Below are 22752 nucleotides of genomic sequence, written 5' to 3' on the forward strand. Positions count from 1 at the left end.
TATTTGGCCCGGAGCACTTGAGAGGACCAAATGTTGCGGATACAGCTCGTTGTTAGCAATCAATGAATTGAGGTGCTTTCCACTGATACTTGGAAGCATGGATTGTATGCACTGGGAGAAGAAGAACTACCTATTTGCTTGGCAGGGGCAATAATCTTGCATGGTCATACTTGAAGCCGTGGCATCACAAGATCTTTAGATTTGACGCTCTTTTTCGGCATGGCAGGTTCTCACAATGACATCAACGTGCTTCAACGCTCTCCGGTATTCGCTATGCTTTCAGAATTTCAATATCCAAATGTCAACTTTGACGTCAATGGGCGCCAATACAATAAGGGATACTACTTAGCTGATGGTATCTATCCTCAGTTGTCTATGGTTGTCAAGACAATCTTCGAGCCCATAGGGGAGTAGAAGGCTAGGTTTTGCCAATAACAAAAGAGTGCTAGAAAGGATGTGGACCGTGCTTTGGTGTGCTCAAGTCATGATGAACTATTGTTCGGCACCCTGTTATAACATGGAGCCCCCAGAAGATGTGGGAGGTAAGATATGCCCTGGGAAAAGGAACACGTACTGTGTATATGCGCTAGCACATGATCCCGTACGAAAGCAAGCGATGATCAACAGGAAGCTTAACTTTCCACGTAAATTGCGATGCTTGAAGCACCACCCTGCCTAAGTTACCTACGAGTTGACTTCATCAATGGAGAAACAATGAAACCGTCCGACAGTGCATTATGCCGACAAGCAGCCTTATGGGGAGTGATGTTTGCCCATATATCACTGTCGACGACGCTGTCTACATCCTATCGGACGTTCATTGCACCTCCTAACTTCCGTGGCGTGTTATATTCTCAAAGAAAAAGTGTACTACTCGATTCATGCTTTGTTAGACCCCTCATATTTAGTGTCAAATTTTGACCGTAAATTTACTAATTAAATATATATTATATGCTGGTTTTAAATACAAATTCAATAATATACTTTTATGATATAAAAATTATACTCCCTCCGTAAACAAACATAAGAGCGTTCAGATCATTAAAATAGTGATCTAAGAGTTCTTATATTTCTTTACAGAGGGAGTATGTTATTACTTATACAGATGATCAATATTTTTATTTTTTAGAAAATAGATGATCAAAATTTGATCTAAAATATGAGAGGAGCGAATAAACCTGGACGGAGCAAGTATGGATGACGCGAGTAAATTTGTATCCCAGTTCGTAGCTTTTAGGTAAGTATACATGCATATTCAGTTCAAGAAAAGTATACATGCATATTAGGGCTCATTTGATTCGCAAGATTCTAAAATACGGGAATAGAAAAACTATAGGATTGAAGTGACATGCTCACTTGAATCATATGGGATTAGCAAGGAGTGTTTGTTGACACAGAAAAAGAAAGAAATTGTAAAAAGAGGTTGAGTGGATGTTAGACTTCCTATAAAAGCCCCCGCAAAAAAAAAGATTTCCTATAAAATGTAGTATAGACAATTCCATAGAAAAACATTCTATGGGATCCAATCCTATTAATAGGACCAATGTAAGAAAAATTCTTAAGGATTTAAATCCTCAAAAACCCTATAGAATTCCTTTGAATCAAAGAACTTCTTAGTCTTCTGACTTTGCTATTTCTAAGCCTAGTCTCGTGTGAGGAATAGGCTAACACGCAGAAATCAATTCTGCCGGTACATATGGAGAACGCCTTTTGAGTAGATTGATCACGTGCTGGTTTGTTTCTCGCTCTGGTCTGGTGGGGTTGGAGGTTGGACGCTTTCATTGTCGACACTTGCACCAATCAGTATGGCGCCGGATCTCTTGTTATTGCACAAGATATGCAATAGACACCAGTGGCAATGGTCCTCTCGCTCACAAGATATGCACAGGAAGGAATGGTCCCTCCCTGTGGCATGTCATACGCCCAGTTTGGAGCTTTAATTCTAATCAAACACGGTACGACATGTAGACGTTTTTTCCTCGACATAAAAGAGGACGACTTCTGTAAATGTTGACGTGCAACAATACATGCCAACTACTGTGTGCACTGTGGAGCATGATGCTCTTTAATTAAAGATTAATCACCCACGCCTCGCAAAAGAAAAGAGAACAGTCCCCATGGAAAATTCCAAGAGTCAACGAGGTTGACGTCAAACGAACAGCCAAAAGGCCAACACGTACACCTAAATCTGCAGTGCAGCACCCTGGAAATGGAAAGTTACCGTGAGAGTACGTACAGCTTTCCAAAAATGCCACCTGGGTCTACCTCTCGGGTCTCGGCACGAGCAGCAGCGCAGCGCATAGGATCCAGACAAAATACCGACCGTGCATGCGCCATGCATGGGGCCGCGCTGAGCTGGCGCAGACAGCCTCTCGAAGCATCCCGGCTCTTCCGTACGGCCCCTGTTGTTAATCTAATGGTAGTCCGGTGCTAGAACAAAACTAGCTTTGCCGCTTTAGACAGACAGCCAGACTTTGATTATACAGTAAGTACTGCAACCATATCTCCGGATTGACATGTTCGCCACTAAACAATTGCACGTGCTACTCATACCTAGGGTTCACATGCAGGTCGCCTACTAGTTCGTCTCGTAACAAGGATCGCACATGGACGCGCGGGCGTCCAGGAGGCATAAGCGAAAGTGTAACATCCGATTGCTCCGCTCAGGTAGCCGTCGAGCGATGCCTACGGTCTAGCAAATGCGTGTGTAGCCCACTTTTGTTTATTTCGACGTGCAACCAAGATTCAGCACTTCAGTCTGAACAAAGTTATCCAACATATTCAAGTTGTGAGATTTCTGAAGGTGTTCCGTACGACGCCTAAGCGCACGTATCATAGTGTTATGTTAGAAATGCCATCCAGGATAACTAATGAAGGTGAAAGAAAAGAAATGGACTTTTAGTTGTGAGATTTCTTAGTTAAGATGAACTTTTAGAACAGGTACAATCCAAGATATTTACTGCGTCGGTAGATTCCCAATTTCTGTTATCATTCGTCCTATTACTCGCTTTTAATTTCTTCATATTGTGAGAGATTAATTTTTTTGTCCATCTAGTCGATCACTCAAACGAACTTGACCCACATGGAAGGCTCTCTTCGTCGTGTTCTTCATCTTCCTTCTTTTTCATTCCATGCGGTCAACGGCAACTTTTCATCACTATATGATGTCCATGAGCTAGTTAGGACCTAGGATAGATGATCCACATATATAATTTGACAATTCACCAAACATGATGTACACATATGAAGAAGGAGTCAAGAAAGTAGATGAAAAAAAATCGTTATTCATGGTCCACGGTTTGGGTACTTCTTCATGTGAGTAAGGTCTTATCATCTTCCTTCTCCTAGTAACACGATGACATGGTGCAAAACACAATGAATCATCGAAATAGGCGATGGTGGCCGACTGCCATGTTTTTTTGTACAAAAGAACTGTACGTGATGTTTCTCCTGTGTAGGTGCTCATCTGGTCATGATGTTGCTCTTCACATGGCCGGAGTGCCTGGGAGAAGTGCCTCGTGGCCGGAGTGCCTGGGAGAAGTGCCTCGTGGCCGGAGGCAACATGTAAGACACAAAACTAAAAAAAGGAACACTCATTGGAATCTCGCCGCACGCGGTGGGGCTGACGGGAGGTGCCAAGGACGACGGGGTGAGCCGAAGGGTGACCAGTGAGAGGTGGGAGGCGATGATAGTGCCCTCGAGCGACACTATCTGTACCTCATTTTTACTGTGAAGTGCTTCTCCTACGGAAAATATGGGCCAATGGGGCCAAAAAATGGGGGGAGGGGGGGGGCGAGGAGGGGCTAGGTAAATATGTTGAACTAAAGGAAATGGGGCATGGGCTACGATGAGTCGAGAGACTTATTTCAATGGTGCCTATTTTGAAGGATGGGATAGGGAGATAATCTGTCTCCCGACTCACCACCTCTCCAAGGAGTCGAGGCCACTCTACATTCACCAATTAGCACTAAGGTAGCGAGATCCTCCCCTCCCATCCACCATGGAAAGTTATGCATCCCACGCCACCGTGTGCTTCTCTTCTTCACATGGTGCCCCACATCGCCTCTATTGGGACCCATCATAACCACTGCTATGCCTCACCCCTTCTTGATGTTAGGCCAACACACACATGGAGACATCGAGGGAGAGAGAGGGTTGCGAGAGAGTTCGAGAGAGGGGAGGCTTTGCGTGTGGTTGCAAGATTGGGCATCGAGTGGTCACACGAGGGACATAGAAGGACTTGGAGGTGATGCGAGAAAGAGAGAGGGGGAGAAATAGATGATGGAGACTGCATAAATTAGGGAGGAGGGCTCGATGACTGTAGGATAAATTGTGGAGGGAGAGGGCATTGGTCATTGAGCATGTGTGGAAGAGAGTGGAGTGTGATGGATGAGGCGAGGGAAAATGAGATAAGTAGAATATTCAAGAGATATTGAGATAAACAAAAATTGAGAGAGGGAGAGGATTATTTAGTGCACTTATGATTATATGAGATATAGGGAGTATGATAAGTTGTTGTGGTTTTTTCCCTTAATGTTGTTGTTGTTGCTTACACACTTCAAATATCATGGTTCTTTGTGTCAACAACAATTAATGATGAACAAGTTTTTGCAGCACATGCTCATTTTGCTTTAATCACGGTGGGATATAATTTTTAATTACGTATACATATGGCTATTGAAAAAACAACCTTTTAAAAAGTTATATATGTTTCATGGTTATAAGAAAATGTGAAAATGCAAGTTGATGGAATTTGAGGATTGGATATGAGAAGTATGTTGAACATACATACATACATACATACAAACAAACAAACAAATAAATAAATAAATAGATAAAGAGGGTCCTTGAGGGAGTCCTGGATTAGGGGGTGTCCGGATGGCCGGACTATACCTTCAGCCGGACTCCTGGACTATGAAGATACAAGATTGAAGACTTCGTCCCGTGTCCGGGAGGAACTTTCCTTGGCGTGGAAGGCAAGCTTGGCGGTACGGATATAAGGATCTCCTACCATTGTAACCGACTCTATGTAACCCTAACCCTATCCGTTGTCTATATAAACCAGAGGGTTTTAGTCCGTAGGACAACATACGCATCAACAATCATACCATAGGCTAGCTTCTAGGGTTTAGCCTCCTCGATCTCGTGGTAGATCTACTCTTGTACTACCCATATCATCAATATTAATCAAGCAGGACGTAGGGGTTTACCTCCATCGAGAGGGCCCGAACCTGGGTAAACTTCGTGTCCCTTGTCTCCTGTTACCATCCGGCCTAGACGCACAGTTCGGGACCCCCTACCCGAGATCCGCCGGTTTTGACACCGACATTGGTGCTTTCATTGAGAGTTCCTCTGTGTCGTCGCTGTCAGGCTCGATGGCTCCTACGATCATCGATAGCGATGCAGTTCAGGGTGAGACCTTCCTCCCCGGACAGATCTTCGTCTTTGGTGGCTTCGCACTGCGGGCCAATTCGCTTGGCCGTCTGGAGCTGATCGAAAGCTACGCCCCTGGCCGTCAGGTCAGATTCGGAAATTTAAACTACACGGCTGACATCCGCGGGGACTTGATCTTCGACGGATTCGAGCCACTGCCGAGCGCGCCGCACTGTCACGACGAGCATGATCTAGCTCTGCCGCCGAACAGTGCCCTGGAGGCCGCATCCGCATCGGCTCCGACCCTTAATTCGGAGCCAACTGCGCCGATCGAGGATGGGCGGTTGGACGCCACCTCGGGGGCTGCAACCCCAACGGCGATTGAGCCAAGCACCAGCCCCGTACTCTGCGAGACCCGTGACTCCAAGGAGCCGGACTCCGAGCCCCCCGCGCCCCTGCCGATCGAATCCGATTGGGCGCCGATCATGGAGTTCACTGCCGCAGACATCTTTCAGCACTCGCCTTTTGGCGATATCCTGAAGTCACTGAAGTCTCTCTCTTTATCAGGAGAGCCCTGGCCGGACTACGGTCAACAAGGTTGGGGTACGGACGATGAAGAAACTCAAAGTCCACCCACCACCCACTTTGTAGCCACTGTCGACGACTTAACCGACATGCTCGACTTCGACTCCGAAGATATCGACGGTATGGACGCCGATGAAGGAGATGATGAAGAACCAGCGCCTACTAGGCCCTGGAAAGCCACCTCGTCATACGACATATACATGGTGGACACCCCAAAAGAGGGAGATGGCGATGGAACAGCGGAGGATGACCCCTCCAAGAAACAGCCTAAGCGCCGGTGTCAGCGGCGCCGCTCAAAATCCCGCCAAAACAAACACGATGATTCCAGCACGGGAGATAATAATACTCTGGAAAGCGCCAAAGAAAACCCCCTCCAGCAAGATTTAGCACAAGAGGATGGAGAAACCATCCCTCATGAGAGAGCGGCAGACAGAGAGGTCGAGGACGATAATTATATGCCTCCCTCCGAAGACGAGGCAAGCCTCGACGACGACGAATTCGTCATGCCAGAGGATCCCGTCGAGCAAAAGCATTTTCAACGCAGGCTTATGGCCACGGCAAGAAGCCTCAAGAAAAAACAGCAATAGCTTAGGGCTGATCAAGATTTGCTAGTCGACAGATGGACTGAAGTCCTTGCGGCCGAAGAGCATAAACTCGAACGCCCCTCCAAGAGCTACCCAAAGCGCAGGTTGCTACCCCGATTAGAGGAGGAAGCACTTGATGCGGCCGACCGGCCACCTCGTGGTCGCGACAGAGAGGCCTCTCGGCCCTCCACTCAAGCCGCACCCCGTACCAAGGCACAGGAATATGCGCCGGACTTACGAGACATGTCGGAGGACAAGGCAAGGCAAACAAGATCGATCTACGGATCGCGTGGGCGCCCCACGGCTCGAGACGGTAACCGTCACACCGGCCACAAATTCGGCGGGGCCGAACACAGTAGACAAGGCTCATTGGAGCTACGTCATGATATAGCCCAATACAGAGGCGCCGCACACCCACTCTGCCTTACAGACGAAATAATGGATCATCAAATCCCCGAGGGTTTCAAACCCGTAAACATCGAATCATATGATGGCACAACAGATCCTGCGGTATGGATCGAGGATTATCTCCTTCATATCCACATGGCCCGCGGCGATGATTTCCACGCCATCAAATACCTCCCACTCAAGCTTAAAGGACCAGCTCGACATTGGCTTAACAGCTTGCCAACAGGATCAATCAGTTGTTGGGAGGACCTGGAAGCCGCATTCCTCGACAATTTCCAGGGCACTTACGTGCGACCCCCAAACGCCGATAACCTAAGTCACGTCATTCAGCAGCCAATTCTGGACACGGTTCCTAACAAAGAAAAATCAAATAGTTGACTGTCCGGACGCTGAGGCCCTAGCAGCCTTCAAACACAATATCCATGACGAGTGGCTGGCCCGGCACCTTGGACAGGAAAAGCCGAAATCTATGGAAGCACCCACGACACTCATGACCCGCTTTTGCGTGGGAGAAGACAGTTGGCTTGCTCGTAGCAACAATATGACCAAGAACCCTGGTAATTCGGACACCAGGGACAGTAGTGGCAGGTCGCGTCGCAACAAGCAGAAGTGCCGCATTAACGGCGACAATGCTGAGGATACGACAGTTAATGCTGGATTCAGAGGCTCTAAATCCGGTCAGCGGAAAAAGCCATTCAAAAGGAATCCTAGGGGCCCGTCCAGTTTGGACCGAATACTCGACCGCTCGTGCTAGATACATGGCACCCCCGAAAAGCCAGCCAATCACACCAACAGGGATTGTTGGGTGTTCAAGCAGGCAAGCAAGATAAACACTGAAAATAAAGACAAGGGGCTGCATAGCGATGACGACGAGGAGCCCCGGCCGCCGAACAACAGTGGACAGAAGGGTTTTTCCCCACAAGTGCGGACGGTGAACATGATATACGCAACCCATGTCCCCAAAAGGGAGCGGAAGCGTGCGTTAAGGGACGTATACGCGGTAGTGGCAGTCACCCCAAAGTTCAACCCATGGTCCTCCTGCCCGATCACCTTTGATCGAAGGGACCATCCCAGTAGCATCCGTCATGGCGGATTCGCCGCATTGGTTCTAGACCCAATTATTGACGGATTTCATCTCACTAGAGTCCTTATGGACGGCGGTAGCAGCCTGAACCTGCTTTACCAGTATATAGTGCGGAAAATGGGCATAGATCCCTCGAGGATTAAGCCCACCAAAACGACCTTTAAAGGTGTAATACCAGGTGTAGAGGCCAACTGTACAGGCTCAGTCACACTTGAAGTGGTCTTCGGATCTCCGGATAATTTCCAAAGCGAGGAGTTAATCTTCGACATAGTCCCGTTTCGCAGTGGCTATCACGCACTGCTCGGGCGAACCGCATTCGCTAAGTTCAATGCGGTACCGCATTATGCATACCTTAAGCTCAAGATGCCAGGCCCTCGAGGAGTAATTACGGTCAATGGAAACACTGAACGCTCCCTCCGAATGGAGGAGCACATGGCGGCCCTTGCAGCGAAAGTTCAAAGTAGCCTCTCCAGGCAGTTCTCCAGTCCGGCCACTAAACGACCGGACACCGTCAAGCGCGCCCGGAGTAACCTACAACAAGACCGCCTGGCACGATCCGAGCAGGCGTAGCAATGCGGCCCCAACCCCAACCCTCTCAAAAAGGCGACGCCAGTACTTCGCGTACACAACTACGCTCTAGAGATACCATGGGCACAGGGGGAGGGGCACCATCACGGCACGCCCAAAACATGGCTTAAACCGTACCAGGGGCTGCTGATTTTTTAGTTTTCTCTTACTTCCAGGACTTCATCCTTCGGAAGGCCTGTTCGGCAGTTCAATTGCCGCACAAACGATGCCAGAATCAGGGAATCAGACAAGCCACGCCGCACTACGGAACTCCCAGGTGGTCTCTATCACGAGCAGTATACCCGTTCCGCATACTATTCCGCAGCTTGCCCCTGGAACGGACATGTTAACTAGTCCAACCTTCCACTTATCGCATTATTTGTATCGTTCTGCTTTGATCGCAGCCCTTTTTAATAAACAATGCATAGCTTTTGTCTATTTTTGCATTACCCTTTTTCTTCATATATGTTCCTTAACGACATGTTGCACCCATACACGTTGGTACGGCCAAAATACGCCAGGGGCTTTAGTACCCCTCAATATGGTGTAAGAAGTCCGAACACTTTAACAAGTGCGGCACCCCGAACTTATAGCATTATATGCATCGGCTCCGAATCATGTCTTGGGTTAATAGTTGGGTTTGCCCGTCTCCTATGTTTTGGTGCCTTACGTTCCGCTATATCGGCTAAGGTAGCACTAGGAGAACCACTACGATTGTGCCCTAGTTGAGCTGGGTCGAGCACCTCAGTGGAGAAAGCTAAAACTGACTGTCATGATGAAGCAAGAGCTGGTCGCTGTTCGAGAGGTTTTTTTTCGAGTCCCTAAAGACTTATGCCGCTTAGGGCGAGGAGCCGGCTCTGTCCGGCCAAGGCGTGGATAGCGCCCCGAACTCGGTCTTCCAAATACCAGGGGCTTCGCCAAAATTTAAAATTATAGAATTCTATGGCTAAGTGAGAGTGTTCACGCATTATAGTCCGATTGCCTTGTTCGTTGGGCTGAGCGCCTCCCTCGAAGGACCCAAACATGGGAAAAAGAGCGCTCAGGTTTATCCCCGAACACCCCGGCACTAGCGGCACGGGGGCAGAAGCCGATGACTCGCCATCTCTCAGAATTGATAAACAGCCGCACAGAAGGTAATATTTTAAATTCCAACAGCATTGCTTAGCGCATATAAACAAGTTTTCAGCGCACAGGACAAAACGAGCAAGTTTCACTCAAAAATTACATCCCTAGAACATTCATCCGCCACAAGGCGGGCACCCTTCAGAACATCCTTATAGTAATTCTCGGGCTTGCGATGCTCTTTCCCCGACGGTGGTCCGTCCTTCACCAGCTTCTCAGCATCCAGCTTGCCCCAGTGCACCTTAGCACGGGCAAGGGACCTACGGGCACCTTCAATGCAGACGGAGCGCTTGATGACTTCAAGCCTTGGACAGGCCTCCACCAACCGCCGCACCAGCCCGAAATAGCTCCCAGGCAGGGCCCCTCCAGGCCACAGCCGAACAATGAGGCCCTTCATGGCCTGTTCGGCCGCCTTGTGGAGCTCGACTAGTTGCTTCAGCTGGTCGCTCAGGGGCACGGGGTGTCCGGCCTCAGCGTACTGAGACCAGAACACCTTCTCCATCGAGCTGCCCTCCTCGGCTCGATAGAATGTGGCGGCATCGGATACACTCCGGGGAAGATCTGCGAACGCTCCTGGAGAGCTCCGGATTCGGGTAAGTAACAAGTAACTCACGTTTATGTGTTTGCTTTGCATAAAGAATGCCTTACCCGCCTCTATCTTCTTCACCTCATCCAACTCCTGGAGGGTCTTCTGGGATTCGGCCTTGGCAGACTTGGCATTTTCAATAGCCACCGCGAGCTCGGACGCTCGCGTCTTTGAGTCAAGCTCCAAACTCTCATGCTTTTCCATGAGAGCCTGGAGCTCTTGCCGCACCTTGCCAACTTCAGCCTCATACTTCTCCCGCTCGCTGCGCTCCGAGGCTGCCCTCTTCTCGGCCTCGTCCAGCGCTTGCTTAAGGGTCGCCACCTCAGACGTGGCCCCTACAATAGCCACGATAATCCTGTCATTTTTTGCAATTGCACCTTTTTTATATATATTTTTAACAAGGTATTTCTTACCTTCATTGTCCTCGAGCTGCTTCTTGGCACGTTCGAGCTCTTGCTCGGACCGCTCGAGGTTTTGCTTTAGCGTGTCCACTTCCGCAGTCAGTGCGGCGGACGCAAGCAGGGAAGCCTGTATATGCATATTGACTCATTTTTGTTAGACTCCTGCGAATTCTATTTGATCCTCTATTCGGCTTTTCTTCCTGAACGCCAAACAGAGCATCAGGGGCTACTGTCTATGCGGTACTATTATTTACACTTTCTTTACTTACCTCAAAGCCTGTCAAAAGGCTAGTACAAGCTTCAGTTAGTCCGTCTTTGGCGGACTGAACCTTCTGGACCACCGCACTCATAATAGCGCGGTGCTCCTCGTCGATGGAGGTGCCTTGGAGCACCTCCAACATATTGTCCGGCGCCTCCGGTTGGACGGGGGCCGCCGGCATGGTGGACTTGCTCCTCTTGGAAGGAGGTCCCCCGCCGGACTCTGGAACCTTTGAAGGTTCTGGAGCGGTGTCCGGCCTAGAGCCGGACTTGGAACCCTGAGGGGTTCCATCCCCTTTACTCCTGGAGTCCGGGAGGTCGCCTTGTGGCGCCTCCAGGACCACCTCCTCCCGGCTTGGAACCTGTGGAGACAACACTTCGGTGTCGTCCATAGGGCGGGGGGAGGAAGCCGTCGGAAGCGAGTTCACACCCGACGAGTCCAGTGAGCCGCTCGACGATGCGTCGAGCTGGTCTTTGGGTGGGCTGCATAAACATATTCGACGTTAGGGAAAGCTGTGCAATAAACGAATGCTATGAATTACTCCGGTATCCGGATACTTACGATTTTTCCAGGGGCTTGGCCCTAGGCACCCACTCCTCTCCGCCGCCGTTGGCGTCGGTGGAGCAGTCCGGAGGAAGGGTTTTCCCCTTCTTGGACCCTTCGGCCTCCCCAGTTGGGGCGGCCTTCCTTTTCTTCCCTTCCCCCGCTGGAGGGGGAGGGGTCTCTTCTTCCTCCTCCTCGTCTTCACCGGAGGAGTGCATCTTGGATTCGTCGGATGATGAATCCGACACCTCCGGGCGTCGGGCACTCTTTCGAGTCCCCGTGGCCTTCTTCTTGACCTTCTTCTCCGGCACCACATAGGGTGCCGGAACCAGCAGCTTCGCCAAGCGAGCATCCGCTGGGCCTTCGGGCAAAGGAGCCGGACAGTTGATCTGTCCGGAGGTCACCTGCCAATCCTGTCAAAGGTAAGGGAGTTTAGATCCCCGCATGGAGTCAAACCATGAAAAACTAATACCCTGTAAAAGGAAAAACAGCTTACCGCGAGAGCGTGACGCTGCGCACTGAATCCGCGATCCTCAGTAGTGGATGAGGGAGCCTCGGCGCCCTTGAAAAGCACCTTCCAGGCATCTTCGTACGTCATGTCGAAGAGCCTGCTCAGAGTTTGGTGCCGCGCCGGGTCGAACTCCCACAGGTTGAAAGCCCGTTGTTGGCACGGGAGGATCAAGCGGATGAGCATAACCTGGACTACGTTGACAAGTTTGAGCTTCTTGTCCACCAGGGTTTTGACGCATGTTTGGAGTCCGGTTAGCTCTCCTTTTTTACCCCACGACAGGCCCATCTCTTTCCAGGACGTGAGCCGCGTTCGGGGTCCGGACCGGAACTCGGGGGGTGCGACCCATTCAGCGTCGCGCGGCTCGGTGATGTAAAACCACCCCGATTGCCACCCCTTCAGGGTCTCCACAAAGGAGCCCTCGAGCCAGAGGACGTTGGCCATCTTGCCCACCATGGCGCCTCTGCACTCCGCCTGGCTGCCGCGCACCACCTTCGGCTTGACGTTGAAAGTCTTGAGCCAGAGCCCAAAATGGGGGCGGATGCGGAGGAAGGCCTCGCACACGACGATAAACGCCGAGATGTTGAGGACGAAGTTCGGGGCCAGATCATGGAAATCCAGGCCGTAGTAGAACATGAGCCCCCGGACAAATGGGTGGAGAGGGAAGCCCAGTCCGCGGAGGAAATGGGGGAGGAACACCACCTCCTCATGGGGCCTAGGGGTGGGGATGAGCTGCCCCTTTTCGGGGAGCCGGTACGCGATGTCGTTAGACAGGTATCCGGCCTTCCTCAGCTTTTTGATATGTCCCTCCGTGACGGAGGAGACCATCCACTTGCCTCCCACTCCGGACATGGCTGGAGAAGGTTGAGGTTGGGAGTGCGGACTTGGGCGCTGGAGCTTGAGTGCGCAAGAATGGATGAGCGAAGGAGGAAGAAGGCGTAGGTGAAAAGGTGGATCTTTATCCCCTTATATGGGTGGACGCAGCTACATGTCCCCACCAGCCTGATAAAACTCGCTTATCTCCAAGCGCCGTAATCGATGGCGCGGTTGGGTTACCCACGCCCGTATTGATGAGAATCCCGGAATAAGGGGACACGATCTCTGCTTTAACAAGACGTGCCAAAGAAATCGCCTCGCATAACGCGCTGAGATGGGACAGTAAAACGGTTCGAATAAAAGCTTGGCCGTGGTGTGATGTCACACTACGGAATACGTCAGCAGATTAGATTTGTGTAAATATTATTCTCTCTATGGCAATATGTGGAAACTTATTTTTCAGAGACGGACACTATCTTTGTGTTCAAAATCTTCTATGAAGTACTTGGAGGAGGAACCCGCCTTGCAATGCCGAAGACAATATGCGCGCCGGACTCGTCGTCATTGAAGCCTGGTTCAGGGGCTACTGAGGGAGTCCTGGATTAGGGGGTGTCCGGATGGCCGGACTATACCTTCAGTCGGACTCCTGGACTATGAAGATACAAGATTGAAGACTTCGTCCCGTGTCCGGGAGGAACTTTCCTTGGCGTGGAAGGCAAGCTTGGCGATACGGATATAAGGATCTCCTACCATTGTAACCGACTCTATGTAACCCTAACCCTATCCGGTGTCTATATAAACCAGAGGGTTTTAGTCTGTAGGACAACATACACATCAACAATCATACCATAGGCTAGCTTCTAGGGTTTAGCCTCCTCGATCTCGTGGTAGATCTACTCTTGTACTACCCATATCATCAATATTAATCAAGCAGGACGTAGGGTTTTACCTCCATCGAGAGGGCCTGAACCTGGGTAAACTTCGTGTCCCTTGTCTCCTGTTACCATCCGGCCTAGACGCACAGTTCAGGACCCCCTACCCGAGATCTGCCGGTTTTGACACCGACAGTCCTTTTGAGGTGTCTCTTCACATGAGGATTTTAGGAGTCAGATTTTAGCAGATTGTTGCACTTACTCTTACATACATATAATATGTATGGAGGCAAGTGGATCTTTTTATTTATCCTGGTTCCATTTGATTAGTTTAGCCACTTTGTGTTTGCTCTTGTCTGCAAGACCTTCTTGATTTTGGTAATGAAATTGAGGCAAAATCCCACACAAAACCATGAAATTTTGTTAGCTATAGCTAGTTTTCTTTAGAGAAAAGGCAGACGCCCGACTTTAAAAATAAAGCCACCAGAAAGAGTTTAACAAGACAACAAAACATAAAAAGAAGTCAACCATAACGGCCATAGCTGGGCAAACAGAGAGGAGTAAAGTACGTTTACATGGCCAACGACCGGAACCAGGCACGCATGCCGACTACCGACATCCAAAAGGACCACACACAAGAGCTTTAGTGATTGGGGCCAGTTTGGTCGATCCAAAATAAGGAAGACACAATAGTTCGAACATGGAAGATCAACATGTCTATAGCCTCGCGATCAACCTCCTTAATCGATAATTTCCACTCCTAGAGAAAATAAATCAGTATAAATAAATAATAAGCCTGTTTGTTAGGAAAAACATGCTCAATAATAAACTTATTTCTCGTGGTCCACAAAAACCCAGTACACCGCAGAGAAGCCGACCCAAAACAAGTGTCACCTTTGCCCCACAAGGGTATTGGAGAGAGCACGCAGACCCGAAAATGAAGAAGGTGACCAATCAACCAACATCGAAGATCCGATGCAGCTCCACATGAGTTTAGCCATGTGGCAGTTAAAGGGCACATGGTTGCTATCTTCCCTTACCCCACACAATGCACATAAATTAGAGACATGACTATTACGCTTATGAATCTGATCCACTCCGGGGAGTCGACCCCAAATAGCTTGCCACATAAAGATTTTTTATCTTAAGAGGAATCTTAGCACGCCAGACGTCTTTGAATTTAGAGGTAGTGGAGCCCAGGATAAGTCTAGAGTACATCGATTTGACCGAAAAATGACCCGAGGACGAATGGGGACAAGTCGCCTTGTCAGGTCCTCCGAGAGTAAGAGGAAGAGCTCAGTGAGATTCTACCACTCAACCAACTCTTCAAGAGAGAGCGCATGGTAGAACGACATGTCCCATTATTGCGAGCAAGATCCGAGATGGAAATCTCCGGAGTTGAGTAGTAGGAGAAAAGAACCGGAAATGAAGAATGGAGCGGGGCATCACCACACCACCAATCAAGCCACAACCGGATGGACTTACCATTACCCACCACAAACCTAATATGGTATCAGAAATCATCCTAACTTTAACCAAATCGGGCCAAAACTGCGATCCACCAGCCGCCGAGGCAAACATGGGGCTGCAATCAGGGAAGTATTTTGCCTCAAGGATGTCTAGCCAAAGGTCCCCAGCCGGGGCATCAAAAATCATCCACCATCATTTCATAATCAGGCATTTATTCATCACCAAATATTAATGATGCCTAGCCCCCCATTCTCTTACATTTACACATCAGTTTCCACTTAACCAACTGACATTTGTGCTTATTATCAAGAGAGTTCTGGTAGAAACCAATGTGGTGCCTATCAAAACCTGTATGAGCTACTTTCGATAAATGGTAAAACCCCATATGGAACATGGGGAGGGAAGAGAGACGAGCATTAATAAGGAAGACTTTTCCAGCATTAGTGTTATAACAACCACACCATGACACAAATCTCTTACCAACTTTAAGCCCCGTGGGTGAACTACTCCCTCCTCGTCATGGAGGCAACAAAGGATGATAAAGATGGACTCCGGTGATGGCTTTCCCCCTCCTGCAGGGTGCCGGAAAAGGCCTCTAGATGAGATCGTTGTGGAAGAGAAGCTTGCGGTGCTGGAAAAACTCATCTAGGTCAACTTTCAGAGATTTCTATATTTATAGGAGATTTCAGTGTTGGAATCAAGCCAGGAAGGTTCCAGAGGGACCCACAAGCTCAGGTGGCGCGCCCTGGGGGGAGGGCACGCCTAGTGAGCTTGTGACTCCCCTGGGCATTGTCTGGTCCTTACCGAAGCTTCCCGGGTCCCTTCTTGTCCATAAAAAACCACCGTGATTTTTATTTCATTTGGTTTGGTTTATATGCAAAACAAAGAAATAGCCAAAAAATAGGAACTGGCACTCGGCACTAAGTTAATAGATTTGTCCATAAAATCATATAAAAGTGCACCAAAACCATATAAAATTGTTTTACACATGACATGGATACTTCATAAATTATAGATACGTTGGAGACGCATCACCTACTTCCTAGGATGGCTCGGGTGCGGGGTGTACTGTGATGCAACCCTCGGGTAAGACTGAGTGGCCGTTGGATCCATCTCCTACGGGGGCCAGGGCACTACTGAAGGAAATATGCCCTAGAGGCAATAATAAAGTTGTTATTTATATTTCCTTATATCATGATAAATGTTTATTATTTATGCTAGAATTGTATTAACCGAAAACTTAGTACATGTGTGAATATATAGACAAACAAAGTATCACTAGTATGCCTCTACTTGACTAGCTCGTTAATAAAAAAAATGGCTAAGTTTCCTAGCCATGGACAAGAGTTGTCATTTGATAAATGGGATTACATCATTAGAGAATGATGTGATTGAGTTGACCCATCCATTAGCTTAGCACTATGATCGTTTAGTTTATTGATATTCCTTTCTTCATAACTTATACATGTTCCTATGACTATGAGATTATGCAACTCCCGAATACCGGAGGAACACTTAGTGTGCTATCAAACATCACAACGTAACTGGGTGACTATAAAGATGCTCTACGGGTGTCTCCGATGGTGTTTTTTGAGTTGGCATAGATCGAGATTAGGATTTGTCACTCAGTGTATCGGAGAGGTAACTCTGGGCCCTCTCAGTAATGCACATCACTATAAGCCTTGCAAGCAATGTGACTAATGAGTTAGTTGCGGGGTGATGCATTACGGAACGAGTAAAAAGACTTGCCGGTAACGAGATTGAACTAGGTATTGAGATACCGACGATCAAATCTTGGGCAAGTAACATATCGATGACAAAGGGAACAACATATGTTGTTATGCAGTTTGACCGATAAAGATCTTAGTAGAATATATAGGAGCCAATATGAGCATCCAGGTTCCGCTATTGGTTATTGACCGGAGAAGTGTCTCGGTCATGTCTACATAGTTCTCGAACCCGTAGGGTCCGCATGCTTAACGTTCGATGACGATCGGTATTATGAGTTTATGTGTTTTGATGTACCAAGTCCCGGATGGGATCACGGACATGACAAGGAGTCTCGAAATGGTCGAGACATAAAAGATTGATATATTGGACGACTATATTCGGACACCGAAAATTTTCTGGAGAAGTTTCGGATAAAACCGGAGTGCCGGAAGGTTACCGGAACCCCCCGGAGGAACTAATGGGCCTCATGGGCCTTAGTGGAGAGAGAGAGAGAGAGAGGGGCGGCTAGGGCAGGCCACGCGCCCCCTCCCCCTTCGGTCCGAATTGGACTAGGGAAGGGGGGCGGTGCCCCCCTTTCCTTCTCCCTCTCTCCCACTCCTTCCTCCCCCCTCGGAAGTTTGGATTCTTAGATGCTGTCCAATGAATCTAGCCCGTCGCCTGACTTTAAGTTCAGGTCTTGAGTGATGTCCTCCCCTCCGCGGGTATCCGGCTTGGAGGGATCGGGAATCCTAACATAGCTAGTCCTTAAGATAGATGAAGGGTCGCCGCACTGTCCCTCTACCACGGCAACGTGATGGGTGACCTGGGGAGAGTTAATCTCTCTCAGATCGGGTTTAGGCCCAATCTGGTCGTAATCCATAGCGACTCCCAGGGAGGCGATGCGATCCAAGAGCTCATTTAGGGAAGAGAGCTCCATTGGATCTAGCTGCTCGGCGAATTCCGAGTTGACGTGAAGATTGCCTTCGATGACCCGAGAGGTCATCGTCGGCGCAGCAGCCGAACAGGAGAAGTGTCCAGGTCATGTAGAATATGTAGGAGCCAATATGAGCATCTAGGTTCCACTATTGGTTATTTACCGGAGAAGTGTCTCGGTCATGTCTACATAGTTCTCGAACCCGTACGGTCCGCACGTTTAACGTTTGATGACGATCGGTATTATGAGTTTATGTGTTTTGATGTACCGAAGGTAGTTCGGAGTCCTGGATGTGATCACGGACAAGACGAGGAATCTCAAAATGGTCGATACATAAAGATTGATATATTGGACGACTATGTTCAGACACCGGAAATGTTCCAGAGAAGTTTCGAATAAAACTGGAGTGTCGGAGGGTTACCGGAACCCCCTGGGGGAACTAATGGGCCTCATGGTCCTTAGTAGAGAGAGAGGGGTGGCTAGGCCAGGCCGCACTCCCCCTCCCCCTTGGGTCCGAATTGGACTAGGGAAGGGGGGGGGGGCGGTGCCCCCCTTTCCTTCTCCGTCTCTCCCTCTCCTTCCTTCCCCCTCTCTTCCCTTGTTGGAAACCTACTAGGGATAGGATTCCTAGTAGGAATCCTACTTGGGGCACGCCCCATGAGGGCCTGCCGGCCTCCCCCTTGCTCCTTTATATATGGGCGCAGGGGGCAATCTAGAACACACAAGTTGACAGTTGTCTTAGCCGTGTGCGGTGCCCCCCTCCACCATATTCCACCTCGGTCATATCGTCGTAGTGCTTAGGCGAAGCCCTGCACCGGTAACTTCATCATCACCGTCGCCACACCGTCGTGCTGACGAAACTCTCCCTCGGCCTCAACTGGATCAAGAGTACGAGGGACGTCATCGAGCTGAACGTGTGCTGAACACGGAGATGCCATACGTTCGGTGCTGAGATCGGTCAGATCGTGAAGACATACGACTACATCAACCGCGTTGTCATAACGCTTCCGCTTTCGGTCTATGAGAGTACGTAGACATACTCTTCCCTTCTCATTTATATACATCACCTAGATGGATCTTGCGTGTGCGTAGGGATTTTTTTTGAAATTACTGCGTTCCCCGACAGTGGCATCCGAGCCAGGTCTATGCATAGATGTTATATGCACGAGTAGAACACAAAGGAGTTGTGGGCGTGGGTATATACATATTGCTTTTCGTTACTAGTTGATTCTTGATTCAGCGGTATTGTTGGATGAAGCGGCTCAAATCGACATTACGCGTACGCTTACGCGAGACTGGTTCTACCGACGTGCTTCACACATAGCTGGCTAGTGGGTGTCAGTTTCTTCAACTTTAGTTGAATCAGATTCAATGAATAGGGTTCTTTCTGAAGATCAAAAAGCAATCAGTATACCACATTGTGGTTTTTGATGCATAGGTAAGAACAGTTCTTGCTAAGCCCGTAGTAGCCATGTAAAACTTGCAACAACAAAGTAGAGGACGTATAACTCATTTTTGCAGGGCATGTTGTGATGTGATATGGTCAAGACGTGATTATATAAATTGTTGTATGAGATGATCATGTTTTGTAACACGGTTATCAGCAACTGGCAGGAGCCATATGGTTGTCACTTTATTGTATGAAATACAATCACCATGTAATTGCTTTACTTTATCACTAAGCGGTAGAGATAGTCGTAGAAGCAATAGTTGGCGAGACGACGACGATGCTATGATGGAGATCAAGGTGTCAAGCCAGTGATGATGGTGATCATGACGGTGCTTTGGAGATGGAGACCAAAGGCACAAGATGATGATGGCCATATCATATCACTTATATTGATTGCATGTGATGTTTATCCTTTATGCATCTTATTTTTCTTAGTACGTCGGTAGCATTATAAGATGATCTCTCACTAAATTTCAAGGTATAGATGTTCTCCCTAGGTATGCACCGTTGCTACAGTTCGTCGTGCCGAGACACCACGTGATGATCGGGTGTGATAAGCTCTACGTTCACATACAACGGGTGCAAGCCAGTTTTGCACAAGAAGAATACTCGGGTTAAACTTGACGAGCCTAGCATATGCAGATATGGCCTCGAAACACTGAGACCGAAAGATCGAGCGTGAATCATATAGTAGATATGATCAACATAGTGATGTTCACCATTGAAAACTACTCCATCTCACATGATGATCGGACATGGTTTAGTTGATATGGATCACGTGATCACTTAGATGATTAGAGGGATGTCTACCTAAGTGGGAGTTCTTAAGTAATATGATTAATTGAACTTTAATTTATTATGAACTTAGTACCTGATAGTATTTTGCATGTTTATGTTGTTGTAGATAGATGGCCTGTGCCGTTGTTCCGTTGAATTTTAATGCGTTCCTAGAGAAAGCTGAGTTGAAAGATGATGGTAGCAATTACACGGACTGGGTCTGTAACTTTAGGATTATTCTCATTGCTGCATAGAAGAATTACATCCTGGAAGCACCGCTGGGTGACAAGCCTGCTGCAGATGCTACTGACGACGTTAAGAACGTCTGGCAAAGCAAAGTTGATGACTACTCGATAGTTTAGTGTGCCATGCTTTACGGCTTAGAACCGGGACTTCAACGATGTTTTGAACGTCATGGAGCATATGAGATGTTCCAGGAGTTGAAGTTAATATTTCAAGCAAATGCCCGGATTGAGAGATATGAAGTCTCCAATAAGTTCTACAGCTGCAAAATGGAGGAGAATAGTTCTGTTAGTGAACATATACTCAGAATGTCTAGGTACCACAACCACTTGACTCAGCTGGGAGTTAATCTTCCTGATGATAGTGTCATTGACAGAGTTCTTCAATTACTGCCACCAAGCTACAAGAGCTTCATGATGAACTATAATATGCAAGGGATGGATAAGACAATTCCCAAGCTCTTCGCAATGCTAAAGGCTGTGGAGGTAGAAATCAAGAAGGAGCATCAAGTGTTGATGGTCAACAAGACCACCAGTTTCAAGAATAAGGGCAAAGGGATGAAGGGGAACTTCAAGAAGAAGAACAAGCAAGTTGCTGCTCAAGTGAAGAAGCCCAAGTCCGGACCTAAGCATGAGACTAAGAGCTTCTACTGCAAAGGGACCGGTCACTGGAAGCGGAACTGCCCCAAGTATTTGGCGGATAAGAAGGATGGCAAAGTGAAAGGTATATTTGATATACATGTTATTGATGCGTACCTTACTAATGCTCACAGTAGCGCCTGGGTATTTGATACTAGTTCTGTTGCTAATATTTGCAACTCGAAATAGGGGCTACGGATTAAGCGAAGATTGGCTAAGGACGAGGTGATGATGCGCGTGGGAAATGGTTCCAAAGTCGATGTGATCGCCGTCGGCACGCTACCTCTACATCTACCTTCGGGACTAGTTTTAGACCTAAATAATTGTTATTTGGTGCCAGCATTAAGCATGAACATTATATCTGGATCTTGTTTGATGCAAGACGGTTATTCATTTAAATTATAGAATAATGGTTGTACTATTTATATGAGTAATATCTTTTATGGTCATGCACCCTTGTTGAGTGGTCTGTTTTTACTAAATCTTGATACTAGTGATACACATATTCATAGTATTGAAGCCAAAAGATATAAGTTTAATAATGGTAGTGCAACTTATTAGTGGCACTGCCGTTTAGGTCATATTGGTGTAAAGTGCATGAAGAAACTCCATGCTGATGGAATTTTGGAATCACTTGACTATGAATCACTTGATGCTTGTGAACCATGCCTCATGGGCAAGATGACTAAGACTCCGTTCTCCGAAACAATGGAACGAGCAACAGACTTATTGGAAATAATACATACTGATGTATGCGGTCCGATGAGTGTTGATGCTCATGGCGGGTATTGTTATTTTCTGACCTTCACAGATGATTTGAGCAGATATGGGTATATCTACTTGATGAAACATAAGTCTGAAACATTTGAAAAGTTCAAAGAATTTCAGAGTGAAGTGGAAAATCATCGTAACAAGAAAATAAAGTTTCTACGATGTGATCGTGGAGGAGAATATTTGAGTTACGAGTTTGGTCTTCATTTGAAACAATGCAGAATAGTTCCGCAACTCACGCCACCTGGAACACCACAATGTAATGGTGTGTCCGAATGTCATAACCGCACTTTATTACATATGGTGCGATCTATGATGTCTCTTACTGATTTATCGCTATCATTTTGGGGTTATGCTTTAGAGACGGCTGCATTCACGTTAAATAGGGCATCATCGAAATCCGTTGAGATGACACCTTATGAATTGTGGTTTGGCAAGAAACCCAAGTTGTTGTTTCTTAAAGTTTGGGGCTGCGATGATTATGTGAAAAATCTTAAACCTGATAAGCTCGAACTCAAATCGGAGAAATGTGTCTTCATAGGATACCCAAAGGAGACTATTGGGTACACCTTCTATCACAGATCCGAAGGCAAGATATTCGTTGCTAAGAATGGATCCTTTCTAGAGAAGGAGTTTCGCTCGAAAGAAGTGAGTGGGAGGAAAGTAGAACTTGATGAGGTAATTGTACATGCTCCCTTATTGGAAAGTAGTTCATCACAGAAATCAGTTCCTGTGATTCCTACACCAATTAGTGAGGAATCTAATGATGATGATCATGAAACTTCTAATCAAGTTACTACCGAACCTCGTAGGTCAACCAGAGTAAGATCCGCACCAGAGTGGTATGGTAATCCTGTTCTGGAAGTCATGTTACTTGACCATGACGAACCTACAAACTATGAGGAAGGGATGATGAGCCCAGATTCCGCAAAATGGCTTGAGGCCATGAAATCTGAGATGGGATCCATGTATGATAACAAAGTGTGGACTTTGGTTGACTTGCCCGTTGATCGGTAAGCCATAGAGAATAAATGGATCTTCAAGAAGAAGA

The sequence above is a fragment of the Triticum urartu genome, chromosome 7A (genome assembly GCF_056163025.1).
Source record: "Triticum urartu cultivar PI428250 chromosome 7A, HENAU_Tu73, whole genome shotgun sequence".
Taxonomy (NCBI): domain Eukaryota; kingdom Viridiplantae; phylum Streptophyta; class Magnoliopsida; order Poales; family Poaceae; genus Triticum; species Triticum urartu.